The 19,520-nt window shown below is 32.6% G+C and overlaps 1 protein-coding gene across 2 annotated transcripts in view; it reads right to left on the bottom strand.

Annotated features, from left to right (window-relative positions):
- LOC123712955 (beta-1,4-N-acetylgalactosaminyltransferase bre-4-like) overlaps positions 1 to 19,520 on the bottom strand; it is a 112,766-nt gene that overhangs the window by 61,291 nt on the left and 31,955 nt on the right. Inside the window, exon 1 of one of the 2 annotated variants that reach the window (XM_045666368.1) lies at positions 4,795 to 4,873. The exons of the other annotated variant lie outside the window; for it this stretch is intronic. The gene's annotated coding sequence lies outside the window, so the exon portion shown is untranslated. Of the gene's footprint in view, positions 1 to 4,794; positions 4,874 to 19,520 lie in introns of those variants that run through there. 2 annotated transcript variants of the gene reach the window in all.

The following is a 19,520-nucleotide window of genomic DNA, read 5'->3' as shown; positions in this document are numbered from 1 at the left end:
TAATCACAGCGATTACATAACGCTTGATTAAATCCAGGAAACATAAAGGCGTTCGTATAAAGAGTAAAAGGTGCTCATAAAAGGCCCTTATGAGTCGTTGACTACGTGGTGTTTTGGCCTCCATGAATCTTTACGATGCCCTGGAGGTCGCTACGGTAAAAGGTACGCCATATACTTCACCCATAGACATCTTTTACCGTTAGGATAAAATTTCGCGTACTTACTATTATTACTAAACAATTACAGTAAATAGGTTCATTTTCATCAAATTGGAAAATATATGAAGGATAGTTTCATATATTCTATTGAACTTTGCATTAATATAATTAATAATAATAAAACATTATTCATTACAGAAATATGAATGTAACAAATTGATCTAAAGCTTGTCTCCACACTGGCCTCTGGGTTTCAGGTAACTATTACAATTAGAAAACATTTTTTTAAAGAAAAAGTAGTTAGTGTATTAATAACAAGATAAGTTGTTAAGTATTCGTGAATTGATGAGTATTTGCCCCATGCAAATACTCATCAATTCTGTGAGCGTATGAATGTGGCTGAGGGTACAAGCTTGCACTATGTGTTAGTTCCAGTACCTGAGTCATGCCAGAATTAAACTTGGCCATTGTACATATGTTTGGATTGTTAAAGACACATACTTTTCTCATAATACAAGGTTAAAAAACTACAAACTTTAAGGTAATAAATCCAACATAATCTTAATTCGAATTAGTTAATAATTCGAGTTATGAATTTTTCAGACTTCACAGTTCAGAATGAAATATAAATCACTTTTCAACATCAAGCTTTAAGGGAATTTCAGCCGAGCCTTGAAAAGTAAAAAAATCGCATCGAAAAATACGCAGATTTTAAAACTTTCAAAACTTATAACGGCGAAATCAAAGCGATTTTCGTATTTTAAAAATCCAGTGCACGTTAAAAATTTCAGGTGAAAAACTGCATTCGACATTGATGTTGTATGGATTTCTGTCAGATCTGCATTTTGTATTTCAACGGCGCAACAAAAACGCATAGCGGGATTAGGATTATTGTTATTTCAAATATTCTGATACAGTTTTTATTTTATTGAAAGTTAGATTTGTAAATATATAACGCTTTACAAACAATATATTGATAGGCTACAACTAATTGTTTGAAAGGCGCACAATTTCCACCGTTTCCGACGAAAAAGTTCTAGTCATGTCAGTCAGTCTAGTATTCTTTTCTCAGACACTTTTAACAATAGAAAAAGATGAATTCTTTAATGGATACTTTACACAAGGCAGTGGGTGATGGATAAATGGAGGCGAAGAACAATTGCAACGCAAGTTGCGTGGATAAGTATTATTGCCTCTTAGTAAAAACTTGTCTAAAGATTATATTCATTCTTTAAACGTATGCGTCAGCGATACAGTACGTCCAAAACATTTCTTACATCGATCACGCTGTAATAGCGCATAGCAAAGCTTGTTTGTGTCAAATATAGCATTTATATACTTTATTTGACAGTAACTTTGAAAGTACGCATTATATAGTATATAAATGTAATACTTGACACGTATGACATAAGTACGTTTGCGCGACACGGTTAGTACGTCTAAAACATTTCTTACATCGATCACGCTGTAATAGCGCAAAGCAAAGAATTTTTGTGTCAATTATTATATTTGTATACTATATAATGCTTTTTAAACATTCAGTGGTACCGCGGTATACGATAATTCGTTCCGTAACGTACGTATCGAATTTTCCCCATTGAAATTAATTGAAATGTCATAAATACGTTCCGGAACCCAAAATACCACCAATGTTTTTGTTAAGGCTATAAAAAATAATAGTAATAATGTTTTGTACATGTACAAACGGCAAAAACCGCGAATCTAACTTATCAAAATCGCATCGAAACCGAGGTAAACTGGCGCACAGAGTGAGGTCTAGTCTGAGGTGGGAGAAACTGTTAGTTTTGTTTTGAGTTAAGTTTTGTTTTTCGTCTGTTGTCGGGGTGTTCTGCAGCGGGGTGCTCTCATCTCAAATCAAAATATCGCTCGCTCGGCTGTCCGTATCGTAAAACACTCGTATATTAATACGACTTGTATACAAAAGTACTAGTCTACTGTTAAATAAGTACGCTTGCGCAACACTGTTAGTACGTCGAAAAGATTTCTCCGATCAACCACGCTGTAACAGCGCAAGCAAAGAATTCTCTTCGTATTTTATAAGATCGTCCTTCTGTAAAGCGTACTTACACGTTACACATACATACTGTACATCTCGAATAACAGAAAAATTATAAGCACTTGTCAGTAAAACTTCAGAGATTATCGATTTTAATTGAGATACGAAGAACGCGTTTGTGTAGGAGGTACCTATTTATACTGAAGGATGTTTCATTTAAAGATTTATGAAGGACTTCCAATGTTTCGCTCATATAACTAGAAACGATCAGTGTGGTCGTAGAATTTAATTCGGAATATTTTATTTCCATGTATCGTCTTGTGTACTTTCAAAGGTAATGTGGAAAAGATATCTGTCAAATTATTTTAAGATATGATTCAATTACATGATACAGATATCCTTGAAGCCTTTTGTACATAATATGTATTCCATTTTTGGCTACATCTCAATATATATAAAATTGTCGTGTCACAATGTTTGTTCCCATACTCCTCCGAAACGGCTCGACCTATGTTTATGAATTTGGTAATGTATATTCAGTCAGTCTGAGGATCGGCTACTATCTATCTTTCATACCCTAAGTGAAAAGGGACGTCCACTCCAAAAAAAACGATTTATTTTTACGACAAAATATTTTTTTTATATTTTTTTATGATACAGCATACAAAAATACATACAATCCTTAATTGTCACCCTTCTACGATCAACCCCTTTTTTATTATAGTAGGTTATTTTAATTGAACAGAAAACTGTTTTCTGGAAATAATATACATGACAAAACGACGTTTGCCGGATCAGCTATTATTTAATATAATTGTATTTTGTTGTATATAATTTATATTAAGTAGGTATTTTTTCTCGTCTGTAACTCTTGTTATCAACAATAATCGCCACGCCATATAGGTATCTTAAATCCTACATAAAACGTAGCCGATCTAAAGACCATTATTGCTCGTACGTCAATGTCACAGATGCGATTCTTTGGACAATTTTCATTGAACGGAAAATGGATAGGCGTTAATGAAAGTTTAACGGCGTTTTGAGTGCTACAGGTGATCGTTTATTTAGCTTACAGAGGCATTTGATGTGCCCGAATATTGATATCTGCTTGCGAAGCTTCGAGAAACATCGACAAATATGGAGCAAAAGCAACGGTTAGCTTCGAAAATGTCGTTTCACAGTTTAGTGAATGACTATGACATTATTATTTAAGCTTTGCAGTTAATAATAATTACGAAAGAAAAAAAATCGAGAAATTCGTTTCAAACCAAAAATGTAATTAATTAAGTTGTTTAAATTACGAACTCTTCCACAAAGTATGTTGTAAACATAGCGAATATTGGAAAACGAGCTACCCTCATAAAAATGAGGGTAGCGGATATTACATTTTATTAAAGGCTTTATTAACAAATACACTCAAAAGCGTGACAGTTTCGAAAGCACTTTAGGTAACCGACGATATTAAATTACAGCGACTAATGAAACTGGTTCTTGATTAACTAAATATTTTACATTATATTCAACATTATTTATATTTTTTGTTATTTGTAATTTGTAATTTTGCGCTTCAGTTTATAATTTAGTAGTGCAGTATTGGCATAGTGGCTTCAGTATGCGACTCGCATCCCTGAGGTCGTAGGTTCAATGCCCGGCCAATGGACTTTCTGTATATCATTTAACATTCGCTCGAACGGTGAAAACATTTTGAGGAAACCGGCTTACTTTTGACACAAAAAGTCTACGGCGTGTGGCTGATACTTCTCCATCAGATACACAAATGATAATGAAACAAATACAAAAATCTGAGGCACAGACCTAAAAAAGTTGTAGCGCCTTTGATTTATTTTATTTTTTATATACCCTTCACAGAGCGTTTTCACGTAGAACATAGTTACGTTATCATCTCCTAGATCTTGGGCGGAGCCGGACAGCCTCATCACCACACCGCGTCTTACGTAACGGTCTACAGTTCTACGAAGTACCTATAGTATAATTTTTTCATCCAAAAACACGTCTAGACTATTACAATTCACTGTTTCAGTACAAAAAATCCTTAAAATAAATTACCACGCAAATTGCCCACATGAAAGATAAAACCCGCATACAAAATCGTAAGGATACAGTTACTTCATATAAAATGTATGTGAATAGAAAGGTGAGGTAATTAAACCTCAAATTTATTCAGAAGGAAGACTTTGCCCTTAATGACAGATCCTTTAAAAAGTTACATTCGGATTTCTAAGGAATATAAAATTATTACGCGCTACGACCAAGGGTTTCAGTTTCTTTCTTATGCATTTACTTATAAAATTCAAGAACAATTCCTTAACAGCGATGATCCAATTCAAGGAATTCTATTTATAAATTTAATTTCCATCCGGATTTAATTACAGTTTTAGTTAGTTTAGTTTTTAATTTACTTACAGTATGGGTTAAAGAAGGACGTAATGACATGGATATGAAAGGGAATCCTTAAATGGCTTAGCCATGTGGCAAGCATGAATGCGGTTAAAAAGTAGGATAATCAAGGCAGCCGTGGATGGTGAAATTGAGGTGGGTAGGCCTTGTCGTACAGACCTGGATCAAATACAATATTCATGGTACTCCTTTTATTCTCACCTGATGTAAAGTGATATTGCTGATCACGGACACTCACATTGCCAGGAAATGGAAGAAGAGAGATGTCAGGCCCGTAGCTAGTGGAGATCCGTGGTTTCTACCTACCCCTTCGGGAAAAAGCGTGTATGTATAAGTTAATATATAAATATCTATTATCTTATCTTATCGTATCTTAAATACAGTATCTATTAAGTCAAATAAGATTTAGTGAATTTGGTTACCATTAATTCTAATTGTATTTTACAAAGTTTACTCATCGAGTGATGCTATGGATAACGCTTTGACCGAATTTCCGGGGCTAGCCGCATTTAATATAGAAATTGTTTAATCCAGCTGTTTATTACAAACAAAAAATAAATAATCTCTTTATTAGTATAAGTGTTTTAGTAGGTGATAAATACTATTTCCGTACTCCATTTAAAAACATTATAACAAATTATAATTCTGAATGCGAGAATACATACAATTTTCATCCTAATGTATATTTAATTGCCACCATTTTTGTAGGCTCATCCGGTTTTTAGCTGACATTTTTATTACGGTAATGTATGCTTTACACATCAATTTATAAAATAAAGGTACCTTTATGTAATAGTAATGAGGCAGGCGTAAATAATAAAAAATACATAATATATTTATTTCATTTGTAATCGAATAATTTACTTTCATAGACAGCTAGTTGATAAGCCTTTTGCTATTTTGTATAATAATATTTTATCTCAGTCAAATCATAGGTAAAGGTTCCAGAGATAACATTTTATTCCTTAATACATTGAGAATAGAAAATGAGAAAATTCCAATGAATATATTCTAAAGAATTTGTTCCTATTAATTAAAATATGTTTTAATTACGCTCGTATCAGGTTAAAAAATCATTTATTTGGCCCCGTTTCTCTATGGATTGTAGAATTAATAAAATATGTCGTGTACGCTTTCTAGTTTTTTTTAAATTATCTAGTTTGCGTAGAGACATAGCGTAAATCTGCAATGCTTGCGCAAGCAACTACGACAAGTTTCAGTGCTAAACTATCAAACATATATATAATTGTAATTAATGAACCGTGAGGTTTCAGTTTTTGGTTTATTTTATTATTGTTTTTTTTTCTGAGATTAAGTTTACATAAATTTTCAGTGTTACTTGTAATTTTTTTTGTTGATTTGGTTATACTGGCCTCTGTATTTAGGGTTGTCTGGAAGATACCGCTGGTTAGCGATAGGGCAGCCCGTTGCATTCCTAACAATTTATGTCATTTATTTTTATTTATAAATTAATATACTGTACGTTACAATAATAAATATTTCTCATACAAACATTTGTCGTATTGGGTTCGTAATTATTTTCCAATCTCATCTCTCTCTCTCGCGCTACAAAACTCGCAATATTCTGACATGTGTGGATACTGAAATAGAGAGACTCGTATTTCTGCCTGCTGCCTCTGGACTGAAGGTACGTCCAAAACAATCGAGGCATATCATAGATAAGCTTCTAGGTTATTGGTTGTATCTAGTATATCAGTTATCATTAACATTAATATTAACGAACACTGTACATAAAAAAAATGTATGCGTATACTAGTGTACACACGTAAGAATTGAAACTTCTTTATGAAGTTATTTTTAGAAAAATGATTTACTATATTACAGAAATTGGTTAAATAAAATAAAATTAGATAAAGTTTAACAAAAGGCTTTTATTACCATACACAAATAATACAATTATTTAATTTTACCTAAGTAATAAGATTATTACGTGTTTCATTAATTGTAATAGAATTATTACCTGTTATGTTGAGAGAGGCAAGCACCAGCTCTGTTCACCAGTAGTCTACACAGCCGGACAGCTTTGTTTATATTCATTTCACGTTACTTTAGTTTTACGAACAAAGTTACGTGTTTCTTACACTCAGCCGAAACTGAAGCAAATACATAATTTGATTTAGATCGAACTTCGTTCAATACGAAAGCTTCGCGTATCAAAGTTTGCCAAGTAAGCCTTTTGAAGTGTCTTAAACGTGAAATGTTAAGCCCGGCTTACAGTGCTCAGGTAGTGTTAAAAGGTTGTTTGAAATAAATCTATATAAGAGATATCGACTGGATGTTTTTAATTCGTAATAGAAAATTAAAGTCAATTGGATTAAACTTTAAATATCTATCAACTGAAATCGTAAATATTTCTGATGAAATGTGTGGAAAACGATCTCAAAATAGAAATTAATGAAACCCGTAATGTTCCCATAAATATACCTAGTTGTTTTTGATGTTTCCAAGAAATTTGCGGAGAAACATAATTTATTATATATAATTCATTGAAATCTTTAGTTTTAGTGTTACATGTAATATTGGTTTCTTATTCCTTTATCTTGTTCCCCTCAGTGTCATTTGACATGACTTTTCATTATTAATTCTTCCTGCCTTAAATAAATCGCCCGTTGCCTAATAACTTATGTTTTGAAATGTATATTTGAGGTAACGAAGTCTAAATAAATAAATATTAGTTTCAACAATATCTCATACAAGGCAAAATGTATAACCTTTTTTATGCATTCTGCAGTACATAAGCGACGGTAAAAAATAACGAAGTCTGAAGCTACGTAACTCCACTTCTCCGTAACGTAACGAGTTTGTTGTAAACAAGCAAATGTATTGGTGGAAAAGGAATTATTCAAGGTAAACAGTGAAGTGTATTCGAGACTGTTTATTGAATAGGAAACATTTCTGGAGTACTAACTTGAGTAAAAATATTTTATACTCGAATTAGCATCCGACCGAGAGCTTGATATATAAATGCCAAAACGGGGAACGCTTTGTCTAATAAAATATTAATTAAATTATATTAATTATAGATTATACAGATAATTTATTGTAAGATACAAAATTACTTAATATTAAAAAAAGTTAGGAATTATTGAGAAGTTGCGTGTTTTTCATTTAATTTTGACTTGGATGGCTTTTGTATGTCCAAAAAGGCTTGTAAAGAACGACAAAAGACAGGCTTTCAGGTTATGTAAAGATCTGGTGTTCCACTCCCAGGCGTGTCCCACCAATGTCCGTGGTATACGGAATAAATACTTGCATTTATAGAAGCAAATATCGCTAGGACCAGCTATTACTTATTTGTCTAAATAACGTCAGATATCAGCCTTCTATGACATGTCGCAAATGTTATTGTATGTTGGGGAACTTCACCCTATATATATTACGTACAAAGATACTTAAAAGCAAAGGTAAGTTGGACGTATTTATATAACGATATACTGCATTAACTATTGGACCGAATAAAAAAAGTGGCGCTACAACCTTTTTAGGTCAAATTTCTGAATTTGTATCATGATCATTTGACACTCTGATATTAGGTAATCCGCATGCATGCTTGACACACGCCGTCGCTTTTTGGGTCTAAGGCAAGCCGGTTTCTTCACGTTTTCTTAACGTACAAGTTAGTGTAAATGCACATATAGACAGAATGTATAGGTGCATAGCCCGGGATCGAACCGATGGTCAGGGATGAGAGTCGCACGCTGAAGCCACTAGGCTAACACTGGACCGAATACAAATTCAAAAACCGAAGCTCCTTCGGCAATGTTTTAAATTCTAATTGTGCAAAAAAAATTAATTGAAACAAGGTTTCTATATTTTTAATAAAACCTTTTTAAATAGCAAAGCCTTTGACATTCACTACTTAGTAACATTAAGCTTATTAGAAAAGCAATTATGTAACGTCTATGTAAGGCTATTTGCGTTTCAATCAAATCTTATTAAACATTCTACAATATAAAATTTATTTATGAATTTTACGGTAAGTTAATAAAGAGGTTTAATTTATTAAACCGATTTTTCTAGAACAGGGGCTAAAAGCAAGAGGATCACCAGATATTTAGAGATGCCTATGGATACTCTCAATGCAGAGGGAAGATCAGCACCTCTTGGGTATGATTTAAATGAAACGAACCATAAGCGGTACTTTTCTCTCTTCCGTCTCTTTCGTCAATCTTTGTTTGTCTTAGGTATGGTAGGATACAACAAGTTAGAGGTAAGGAGGGACCTTACTATCACATTATATTTTAAGGTCCTTAGAGGTAAATATATAATGCGGAAATGTTGGGGAGACTGGGGCTGCGTAGGCCAAATAACCACACTCGGCGTGGTAAGCGATAGCAATTGCTGGCAGTGTCTCGGGCGCGTACGAACTTACTTACGCGTGTCTATCTAACCCTAAATATTATTGTGAGACAGATGTTTTTATTTGCACACTGGCTTAATTCACAAGAATTGCATTATATATAAATAGTTATAAAATGGTTTAGGTTTTTACTTGTTATGTTTTTATTATATTTTTAGTTTAGTTTTCTATTATATTAGTATTAAGTTTCTGTAAAAATAGAAAATAAGTAAATCTTAATAGGCAAGTAGGTGATCAGCCTTCCTCGCCTGATGTTTGGTCTAAGTGATGGGATGCAATAGTGAGGCGCCTTAAGTCACTAGGTCACCACTGCTCTTAAATATAGTGACTAATACTACACACATAACACTACAATAAATTTGAGATTGCAATCGAACACACTATAAGCTTTTTCTCGCGATATTTCCTTTACAGTACAATACTGTATGGAGCAAGTATTGATTGCTTACATAGAAATCTATTGGTACGTAGCTGAAGCTTCGACCACTAGGATCTGGTTTTTGTACATAAAATTTCCCGAATTCTACCCGCAAAGATAAAAATATTTTTCTTCCCACATATATTTACATTTATAAAAAATAGGAAAAATTGGTCTAAACTGCAAGTCATTAAACGTTATTATTGAGAAACATTTAAAAATTTTGCTCTTTGAACCAAATATTTTCCTAATTCCTAAGTGCGAGTAAGCACACAAAAAATTCCATTTCTAAATATATATGAATCAAACAATTCATCAATCATACACGTGCGCTCTTTGTATTCTATATTGAAAAATGGATCTCGTAGGGCTCTGAATTTCCTTCATAAAATATTATGAAAAATTCTTTTGATCTACAAGTCTTTGTAATGCCTTACAATAAACTCAATATATGACAGTAGGTTATATGGGTAAAATGATATCCGAGGTGCCTATTATGAAATTATAAGGACATCCAAGCGATTACACAACAAACAAATCAGCCAATTTTTTCACAATTTTGTGGAATATTTGCTTCTATTTTAGGTCAATATATATTAACGCGTATTTATCTCCCAATTTTAAAGTTACAAACTGAGAGCATCGTTAAGCGATTCCCGGTCGGAATGCAGATAACTTTTTCCTGCATCTCGTGGGTTGTGAGGATCCTACAAAATGGTTAAACTTTTGACATGACGTTATTTATGTAACCTAACATTAGTTAAGTTAAATATATACATATTAGTTAATAATAAAAGCGTCAACAATCATAGCACACTTCAAGCCAATATGAGCTCTTTAGTTTTCACCACACTCATAAATTGTAATTTATCATTCTCGTTTGCGATAATGTCCATCATAAGTGTCACATAGATTTACGACCTCTTCAATAAGTCAAGTTAGTTTTTTGTTAATCCAGAGTCACAACCCCACTACCACTAATGTTATCTTAGTTAAAAGATCATGTTTTTTTTTTAATTAAAGCCAGTTGTTACCCAGCTTCAATTCAAATTGTGTGTTAAATTTGTGATTTCATATTTTCTTGTATTTTTTAGGCATACAAATTGTTTTAGAACGTATAAATAAATAAAGTGTTTTATTTGAATATATCCATTCAAAAACCGCACCGTATATGGAGATCGAAGGCTTAGATTAAAGCCTTTTTTTATAATTGTCTTTGATAAAACATAAACTTCAATTTGTTGAAATGTGTTATCTAATATTCAGTAGCTATTTGTTTATAATGGCAACAATTTTCCTTGTTTATGATATCTTCTTTTACCTGAAACAAACCAAAAATGTTTATTAAATAACGAACAAATTAAAGCTTAGACAAAAGCTATCATTTCTAAGTGAAATAACAAAACAAGGTATGACGTAATAGGAAGGGGATTATGCTTTAGAAACCTCGAAAGCCTTCTAAATAAACAGATTATTGTGCTACGAATAATTAATTAAACTGATTCGATTGTCGCTTGAATGCCTTTCCTGAATCGTTATAATTGTTTGTTAAAATTTACTTATAATATTTCTATTAATCGATTTTTCGACTTTTAATTGGTAATATGCTTATACTTAGTACATTACTTATATACATTAAAACACAGTGTGAAATAAATGTAAGTATAGCTTAATCTAACAAACTTATATACTTAATGTAACAAAGTAAATATTTGTAATTGACCAAAAGACAGGCAAGACAGGATTTTTGATCATAAATAAAAAAAATACACTATTTTCTTAAGGATTTTAAAAGTAAATTATTACTTAACAATAAGGAAGAAATTACCGTCAAATTCTTTAGTATGGAATTCTTATGGCTTTAATAACCAAAGCGATTTATCTGAAGCACAGTTTAGTAACTGATAGGATATTCATACACTTAAAGCGGTGAGGCAATTTTGCATAAATTGCCAGGCAATTACGAAACAACTTAGGCAAAGCTTTGGGTCCCACACGTACTTAGAGTAATTCTTCTATCTATCTTCATCTCAACGTTGCTACGTTATATAAATGCTAATACATTCATCACAAATGTTTAACATTGTGCAGATTCGTTTTTTATAAGGATTGCCTGTTCAAACATGGAAAGTATCAGTGAATGACAAGAGAACGGTGGCTCGTTTGTGATTTGTCATGCGGAGTGACGGCTTATGTGCGCGGGTTGGCAATGCTAAATAAAATAAATATATTTTGAATACCAAAGGTAAAGGTGTGGGGCCACCACAGGCCCGCTACACTGAAGGTATGGCGGATGAAATTTTCCATTCATTCTGGACGTCGAATTATTAAATTTAGCCACAGGTATTATCGTACACGTACAGGTTTTTCCAAAGAGTTCCTCAGAACACTTCTCATGATATATGCGATAGCAAATGCAGAGATTTTTCGTAGTAAAAAAATAGTGTAGAAATTTATTTGAATTTTGTTTAATGGTCATAATTATGCGTAACAGGACGCCTGATCTTTTACTCTTGAACAATTAGTATTTCGCAACGTGAGGCCTACGCCGGACAGGGGAGCAATTTGATTTTTAGGGGGCTATTCGAATTTTTATTAATTACTTGTATTTACGTTTTCCATTATTTGTTTTGAAAAGTTACTTACGTGTCCTATAAACCTATCATTTCATAAGAGAGTAAGAGTTTCTTAAGTGAACAATTAAATTTTATTAAAAAAATATTTATGTATAAATATGGCTAAGATCGGGCATGGCACATAGAAGGTTGTGAAACACTGCTCTAGAACCTTGGGCCTCAGATTTCTGTATGATCATTTATTTCTGTTTTGTGATCATTTATTTCTGTTTTGTGATCATTTATTTTTGTTTTGTGATCATTTATTTTTTTGAATATGCTGGTCTTCTGTGCTAAGACATTCCCGTTTCCTGACGATGTTTTGCATCGCCGCACGAGCGAGTGTTAAACGTCCATAGAAAGATTAGTACCCAACCGGCGTTCGTTCAGGGATGAAAGCTCGCTCGCTGAAACCGCTGGACCACCACTGATCGTTAAGTATGACTGCCGTATGTCCATATACAATAGCGAACACCTATTTCCTCCGACGTAATCTACCACGCGAGCAAGTATTATCTTGTGACCTTATTATTCGAAAAATGATATGCACCTTTACAGAAATTGGTTAAATAAAGTTTAATTAGATTCGCGAGAAAGTATTTAAAAAAATGTGTGCGTGTACTTGTGTACACACGAAAGAAGTGAAACTTCTTTATGACCTTATTTTTCGAAAAATGATCTACTATATGCAACTTTAGAGAAATTGGTTAAATAAAAATAAATTAGATTAAGTTTAACAAAAGGCTTTTATTATCATAGACATGAATACAAATAATACAATTATTTCATTTTAAGATTATTACAGAATTTAATTAATTGTAATAGAATTATTGCAGTCATTGTTATCGTTATTATATATATATATGTTATTAATGGTTACGAATCAACCGTGGTAGGGACAAGAAAAAGATGGCGCGTAACGGAAAAATGTGACGCGTAACGGAATAACTTAACGCGTAACCGAAAAATGTGACTGTAATTTTTTTACAAAGCCGATAAAGAAGTTTCACTTCAAAAATCTCTTAGTGCCGGAATATATTATAAGCCATATATATGTTTTAATAGAACAAGCTTCACTACCGAATCTATGAAGTGAAGATACAAACAGTGTAAGAAGTATAATTAAGAACACTTTATTTAGAAGCGTTATAAACACTTGTTAAACGATTTAGGACGTCAATGTATGACGTATTAGTTATTTATGTTATAAACCTATTATAAAATGCGTAATTTTTTAAGTCTCCAGTCTAGGGCATGCTACTGAAAGCGTTATTGATCGTTCCTATGTACTGTGTACAACCAATAGCTAACTTTGTCGTATGAGTTATTACTAATCGATAACATTCTAATCAAGGTTACATGGCTCTTTTCATATTGATTATTATTTATAACATTTTTGAGCCCATACAATAGAAGTGTGATGACATACTGACGAACAGTCTTACATAGCCGTTTAGGCCTCAAAGAACTATTGCAATAAAGAGGCTAGTCACAAAAGTCCTGCAAAAATAGGGTGTAAAGCTCGCAATATTTACATTCTTCATTTTTACATAATAAAATTTAAAAATATTTGTGCTTGATGATATAAATATAGAATAAATATCTCAAGAAGTTAAAAAATCATATCGATGCATTTTTACCAAGTAGAATACTTAATAAACAGACCATGTTTCTCTCTTTGTCTTTCTCTTTTAATACATGACTATCCACACATTTCTGAAGAGGACATGTATTTCTCACAATAGACGAAAGGTTTTTTTTTATAATAAATTTCAATAAAATAACAGGAAAATTATTAGATTAGATTCGGTATATTATTATTTCAAAACCAAAAATTATTACAAAATTTTGGGAAAGTAGAAATGAGGGTAAAATTTAATGAGTATTTCTGATTAATTTTAACATAGATAATATTAGCTTTTCCCTAAACGTAAACTGAAATTCAATTTCGCCAAAATCTCTCAAATTAATCAGTTTATTAATAAATCAAGTAAATAGTCTTGTGTAATATTGTAATACCTTACATAGCTTATCTACAAATGAAATGAAGATGGATATTTAATTAACTCAATGAATCGTAAATGGCACATCGGATGGCTCATATATTTTCTTTACGATGATCGTAAAAGTTATGAAAAACGGTATATCAGACCGAAATTTTAGGTTATATAGATTACCGAATAGCGACAACATATCACTTAAATAGACCTTTTTTAACCATCTATATATGTATATATAAATTACATACTAAGCTCTGAATTAATATATACTTGTTGAACAGTTTTTGATATTAAGATATGTCGCAACACAATGTAGACGTTAAAACAGGAAATCCAAAGTAATAACGAAGCAATATTTCTAACAGTGTCAAAAAAATCAATGTTGAATGTTCAATATTTACCAACCCCCCCCCCCCCTTACCACTCGCAAATCCAGAAGGTAAGGGAATTGCAAGTGCGCTTCCGGTGGTACGCTCACCACACCGAAGGTGTAGTAGAATTTTCCATTCAGTCTTGACGTACGATAATAAAATTCACCACAGGTATTTCCAAAGTGTTTCTCAGAACACTTCAAATGATTCAAATGCGGAGAGATTTTTAGTAGTAAAAAAATGGTACAGATATTTCGCTTAATTTCTTGATTGGTCATAATGACGCGTAACAGAACGCCCGCTCTTTTACTGTTGAACGTATTGAATAAGTAACAGTTATACGCACAAAGAAACGAGTAAGATACGTAATGCGAAAAATGTAAGTCATTGGACCAGTCACATTGGTAACAGTCACGTTTTCTTTTTAATTTAATGATATTTAAACGACAATATTATGGCCTGAATTTTCATTATAAGATTTCATGCATGCGTTTCAAGGGTTTTCATACAACCTTTTCGTTCTAGGTATATAAAAATTCTTATGTCCATGAATATATCAACTGTCAGAAGTTACTGTCCGTGTTTTGTGTTTAAATTAATACAAATTCAATTTATCAAACAAAATCGGTACTTAATCCCAAAGGCCTGCATCAACAGATACTATGATAAACGACTACGCCCCCAGCCACTCAGCTATTGTTTGGCGTGGACCGCTGTGTATGCATTTTACCCATTTTCCTCTGAAACGGATGAGAAAATGCTTTCTGAATAACGTTCAATACATCCTTGTGAATGCAGCTTTTTTGAGCTTTATTGTTAGTTTGTAGGGCTTTTTACGGTTTCGTTATTTGAGTTTTTTATTTAAAATCGACGATAGTAACGAACATAGCTTAGTTTATTTTTAGTAGAATCTGTTGGAATAGCGTAGACAAATATTCTTTAATTTTTGATCCATCTTATTATTTTCATCGGCACGTATTGCTATGACAGAAATAGCTTTATTTCTGTTTCAAAATAAGATTCGATTTTAATAGAACAGAGCCTCCGTGGAAAGGTGGACAAAGTATCGTTGATCTTTGTTAAATGATAAACTTTATCAGCTGACTGGCGTGTCAGACCGCTATTATTAAAATTGTAACCGTATACTAAAAGATGTTAATTATTGTTATATTCAAAAGAATCTCCAATGTTTTACACAACACGTTCAAATATTTTAAATAATACAGGCACAAGTTTTATAATTTCATTAAAAAATATTTATTATTCCTCAAGCCTTTGAAAATTACTTTTGAGAAGGAAGTATTCTCAAATCTTAAGGGAGAATTCTCGATCAGTCTAACCACAGAAGGCCCAATTGGCTAAGGTCGAGTATATGTATATTATATATTCTTAGAGGACAGAATAACCTCGTTACAGAGTTTTAGGGTATGACGTCGTCGAAGTGATTTATAAGCGCTTATTGGCGTCGCTAAACTTTCTTTGTGTATTCTTAAATACTTTCATCCCCAAATAAGAAAACTACATAGGTTAAGCAGCTGCCTACAGCGGTGGTTAGGCGCTCGTGACCGTGTAGTAGTAATGGCAACAACATGTAATATTAATGCATGAACAGGCAATGTTAGTGCTTAATGCAGACTAAACACAACATTATGTTAAGTGCCTCAACGTTGTGCATGTATTTATTACGTATTTATTTTTAAAGTCCAATACTTTTAATAAATAGCTAGTGGTATTATAATTTCTGTTGTATTTCGTGATCATTTATATTTCTTAATAGACAATTAGGAGGCCAGCCTTTAATGACACACGCCATTGATGTTTCCTCACTTTGTTTTCCTTCACCACGCTTTTGCGACATAGAAATAGAAGTTATATCCGAGTGGGGGTCGAGAAATTACGGGTCAGAGGAGACTCATCTGATGTTAAGTGACATACCAGGATGCTTGCCAGTGTGTTGCCGGACTTTTAAGAATTGTTACGCTTATGAAGGACTCGAAGTAGAATGCGCTTGTTATGCTGTAGTGAAGTGCTGTTGATGTTGAAGTGCCCTGAAAGAAGCTTCCTTAGATTTTTTAATTAATTAAATTTTATAATATTTCCATTTATAAACTTAATAAATCAATATTCATTGCAGTGACTATAAATTATATTAAATTAAAGTGTATGTTAAAGCAAAAACGGAAACTATAAATTATGTACTTGTGATAATAAATCAGGATATCTTTATGGTGATAAATATTTTCGCGGTAAACGTGCTGCCGTGTAGCGAGATTATGACTTTATGTTTTTCCTGACATATGGCGTTTTAAAGCTTAGCATTTTTATACGTACTATACATCATAGTCTTCCATACTAGTAATAGCTATTCTTCACTTGTGAGTGGCTTATACATATAGATGGATCGGGTTACGAATTTCATTAATAATAAATAATTAATTTCATAAATAAAATGCTAAGCTGGACCTTCGACAGTAAAAGTTAAAGTTAGAATGTTCGTTCACTACTTTAAAGTAGGTCTTTCTTTGCTCTTAGTAATTAATATCAAAAACTATACCATATAAAATAACCTTATGGTTGAAACACAAGTGTGTCTGACATAAAAGAACGAGTTGAGCATGACGAACAGACACATCTGTGATGCAAATTCGGCCCTGTACATAGAGAGTAAAGCAAGGTAGACTGGGTACAGTTGAAACGGGGTACGGTTGAAACGGAGCGAATATCTCAACAACCGTGCGTGATGCGTTAAGAGTTACAAGGTATTGTTGCGTCCGCCATTCGAATGCTGTGAATGTGTATAGGATTGTGATTTTTGTCTGAAAAGTAACCAATTTTTGTTCGACACTTTTTTAATTACTTCGATGTCGATTAATGCTGTGTGATTAGATTTAATTCAAATTTATATTTATATTTATTTTTACAGTGCTTGCTATAAAAAAATCATATTACCGCTGCTGGGGACGGTTGAAACATTTTTTGTGGGTACGGTTGGAACAGTTTATGTATCCAATTATCTTGTTTCTTGAGAACATGAAATTATGTTTTCGCCGGCAGCAGTTCGACCTCTACTAAAAGGTTCCTCAAAAGGAAATTAACAAATAGAGGGCGAAAAGATAGGAAGAAATTAAGTATCTACACAGATCTGAAAAAGAAAATATAAAAAAGAAGATGAAAATAGACTGAAACACAGTAAACACACAGTGAAATGCTGGGTACAGGAAAAAAAACCATCCAAAATGCATCGTCATCATCAAAAGAGGAGTGGTGACATACCTTGTATGTATACCATATTCGAAAAGCAGACCGTGGGAAAAATAGATACAATGCACAGAATGTAAAATTTGGACGCATGAAGATGAAGATTGTACAAGAAGATAATCTTAATTGTTTTTGGAACAATTGTATTTATATAGATATTTTATTAATTTAAGTATTTTTATTAAACAACCATATAAAAATATTGTTTTTATATAGAAATAATAAGTTTAAGTTCTATTTACTAAGTTATAGCAGAATATTGGTGCATATTTATATTTTTAATTTCACGCTTGCGTAAATAAAATTAATTGATTAAATTTTGTTTTAGTTGCATGCGTTTCAATTGAACTTTAATTTAATACACTTCTGTCATCGCTTGTACAAATAGTTCCGATGCAACAGACGACATTAGCAACATCGTTGCAACCGTACCTAGTCTACTTACGTCTATGGCGAGGCAACGTTAAGGTATTTGCTACCGCGGCTAATAAATAGACTTCCAGGTCAGTTATTAGATAGTCTAACATAAAAAGTTAATTAAAACTATTTATATGCATTTGCCACGTTCCTTAACATGACTATGGTTACATTTTTACAAAACACAAGTTTTCTAATGTAAAATATCATGATTTTATAATATCCAGTTATTCAGGACGTTGCGACTACTGAATGCTGTCTCCGATACTATCGACATATTTAATATATTCGCATAGTAAATTCACAGTAGCTATATTGTCTATATTATGTGTTTAATATTATGTATGTACTTTATTCTATTCTATTTTAAGTTTCTCGACATTATCGTATTGGCATAGTATGATAATGTATGTATTTGTAATAAATAAATATTATTCTTTAAAGTATTTTAAAACCTGGTTATATATTTACGTTTCATAATCAGTTAGTTTTTGTCTGGACAGATGATTAGCTGATCGCAGTCTAGACACTTGACGGGACTGCCGTCTAAGGTGCCTGGCCCTTTAATTTCGGGTATTGTCTCTTCTCTGTTCGATCTGGTTTTACGGCGCCAGAAATTCGCCTTTGCTCTGCTGATTTCGCTACTGCACTGCATGAAGTAATGAGAGAGAAAACCCGGTAGACCGAGGCTACGTTGGTGGGAAGGAGTTATGAAGAACCTCGAAACAATAGGGGTTCGCAATTGAAAACGGGAAGCTCTGGATAGATTGTGATGGCAAAGTGTGATTGAGGAGGCTAATGCCCACAAGGAGCTGTATATATTAATGATGATGATGATAGTTTTATATTTATATAGATACATATATTTAAAGCACACAAATACAAACTTAAACGGCGACATTACTAATGATTGTATGATGAGAATCGTAATGTTAACAATCGCACAATTCACAAAAAAGGCACGAACATCGCGTGTAAGAATTCACACACTGCAATAACGCCAATATTTTTTAAGGTATATAGTAAAAAAAAGACCTTGTTTCCATTTTTACGGACGACAATGCTCGCTCGCACCCAACTGGCCAAGAAGTTGATATCTATCGTTTAGATTGAAGCATGAAGTCCTGATCTCAGCACAATTGAGCATGTCAGAGATGTTGTAAAGAAACGAGTAACATCAGTTTAACCTGGTCCACAAAATATCAGAGGTAAAAAGAGTAATTACTGAACGTATTCTTATTAAAAACATCATGGAAAGAATGCAAGCTATAATGCTGGCAAAACTCTCACATTATTAATAGGTTTTTAGATTTGTAACCTTTAGATTTAAAGAATTCGTCAAAAATTTATTCAAAAAATGACAGAATTCACTTCACGCGTCTTAATTTAAACGATTATAAGTACTAGGTTATTAAATTTAATTAATAATCTGAAATCGACCTTAATCTTAATCGATTCTTAATCGAT

This window comes from Pieris brassicae, chromosome 8 (assembly GCF_905147105.1).
Source record: "Pieris brassicae chromosome 8, ilPieBrab1.1, whole genome shotgun sequence".
Classification (NCBI taxonomy): domain Eukaryota; kingdom Metazoa; phylum Arthropoda; class Insecta; order Lepidoptera; family Pieridae; genus Pieris; species Pieris brassicae.
The sequence above is the reverse complement of the archived record's forward strand: the minus strand, read 5'-3'. Positions and strand labels throughout refer to the sequence as shown.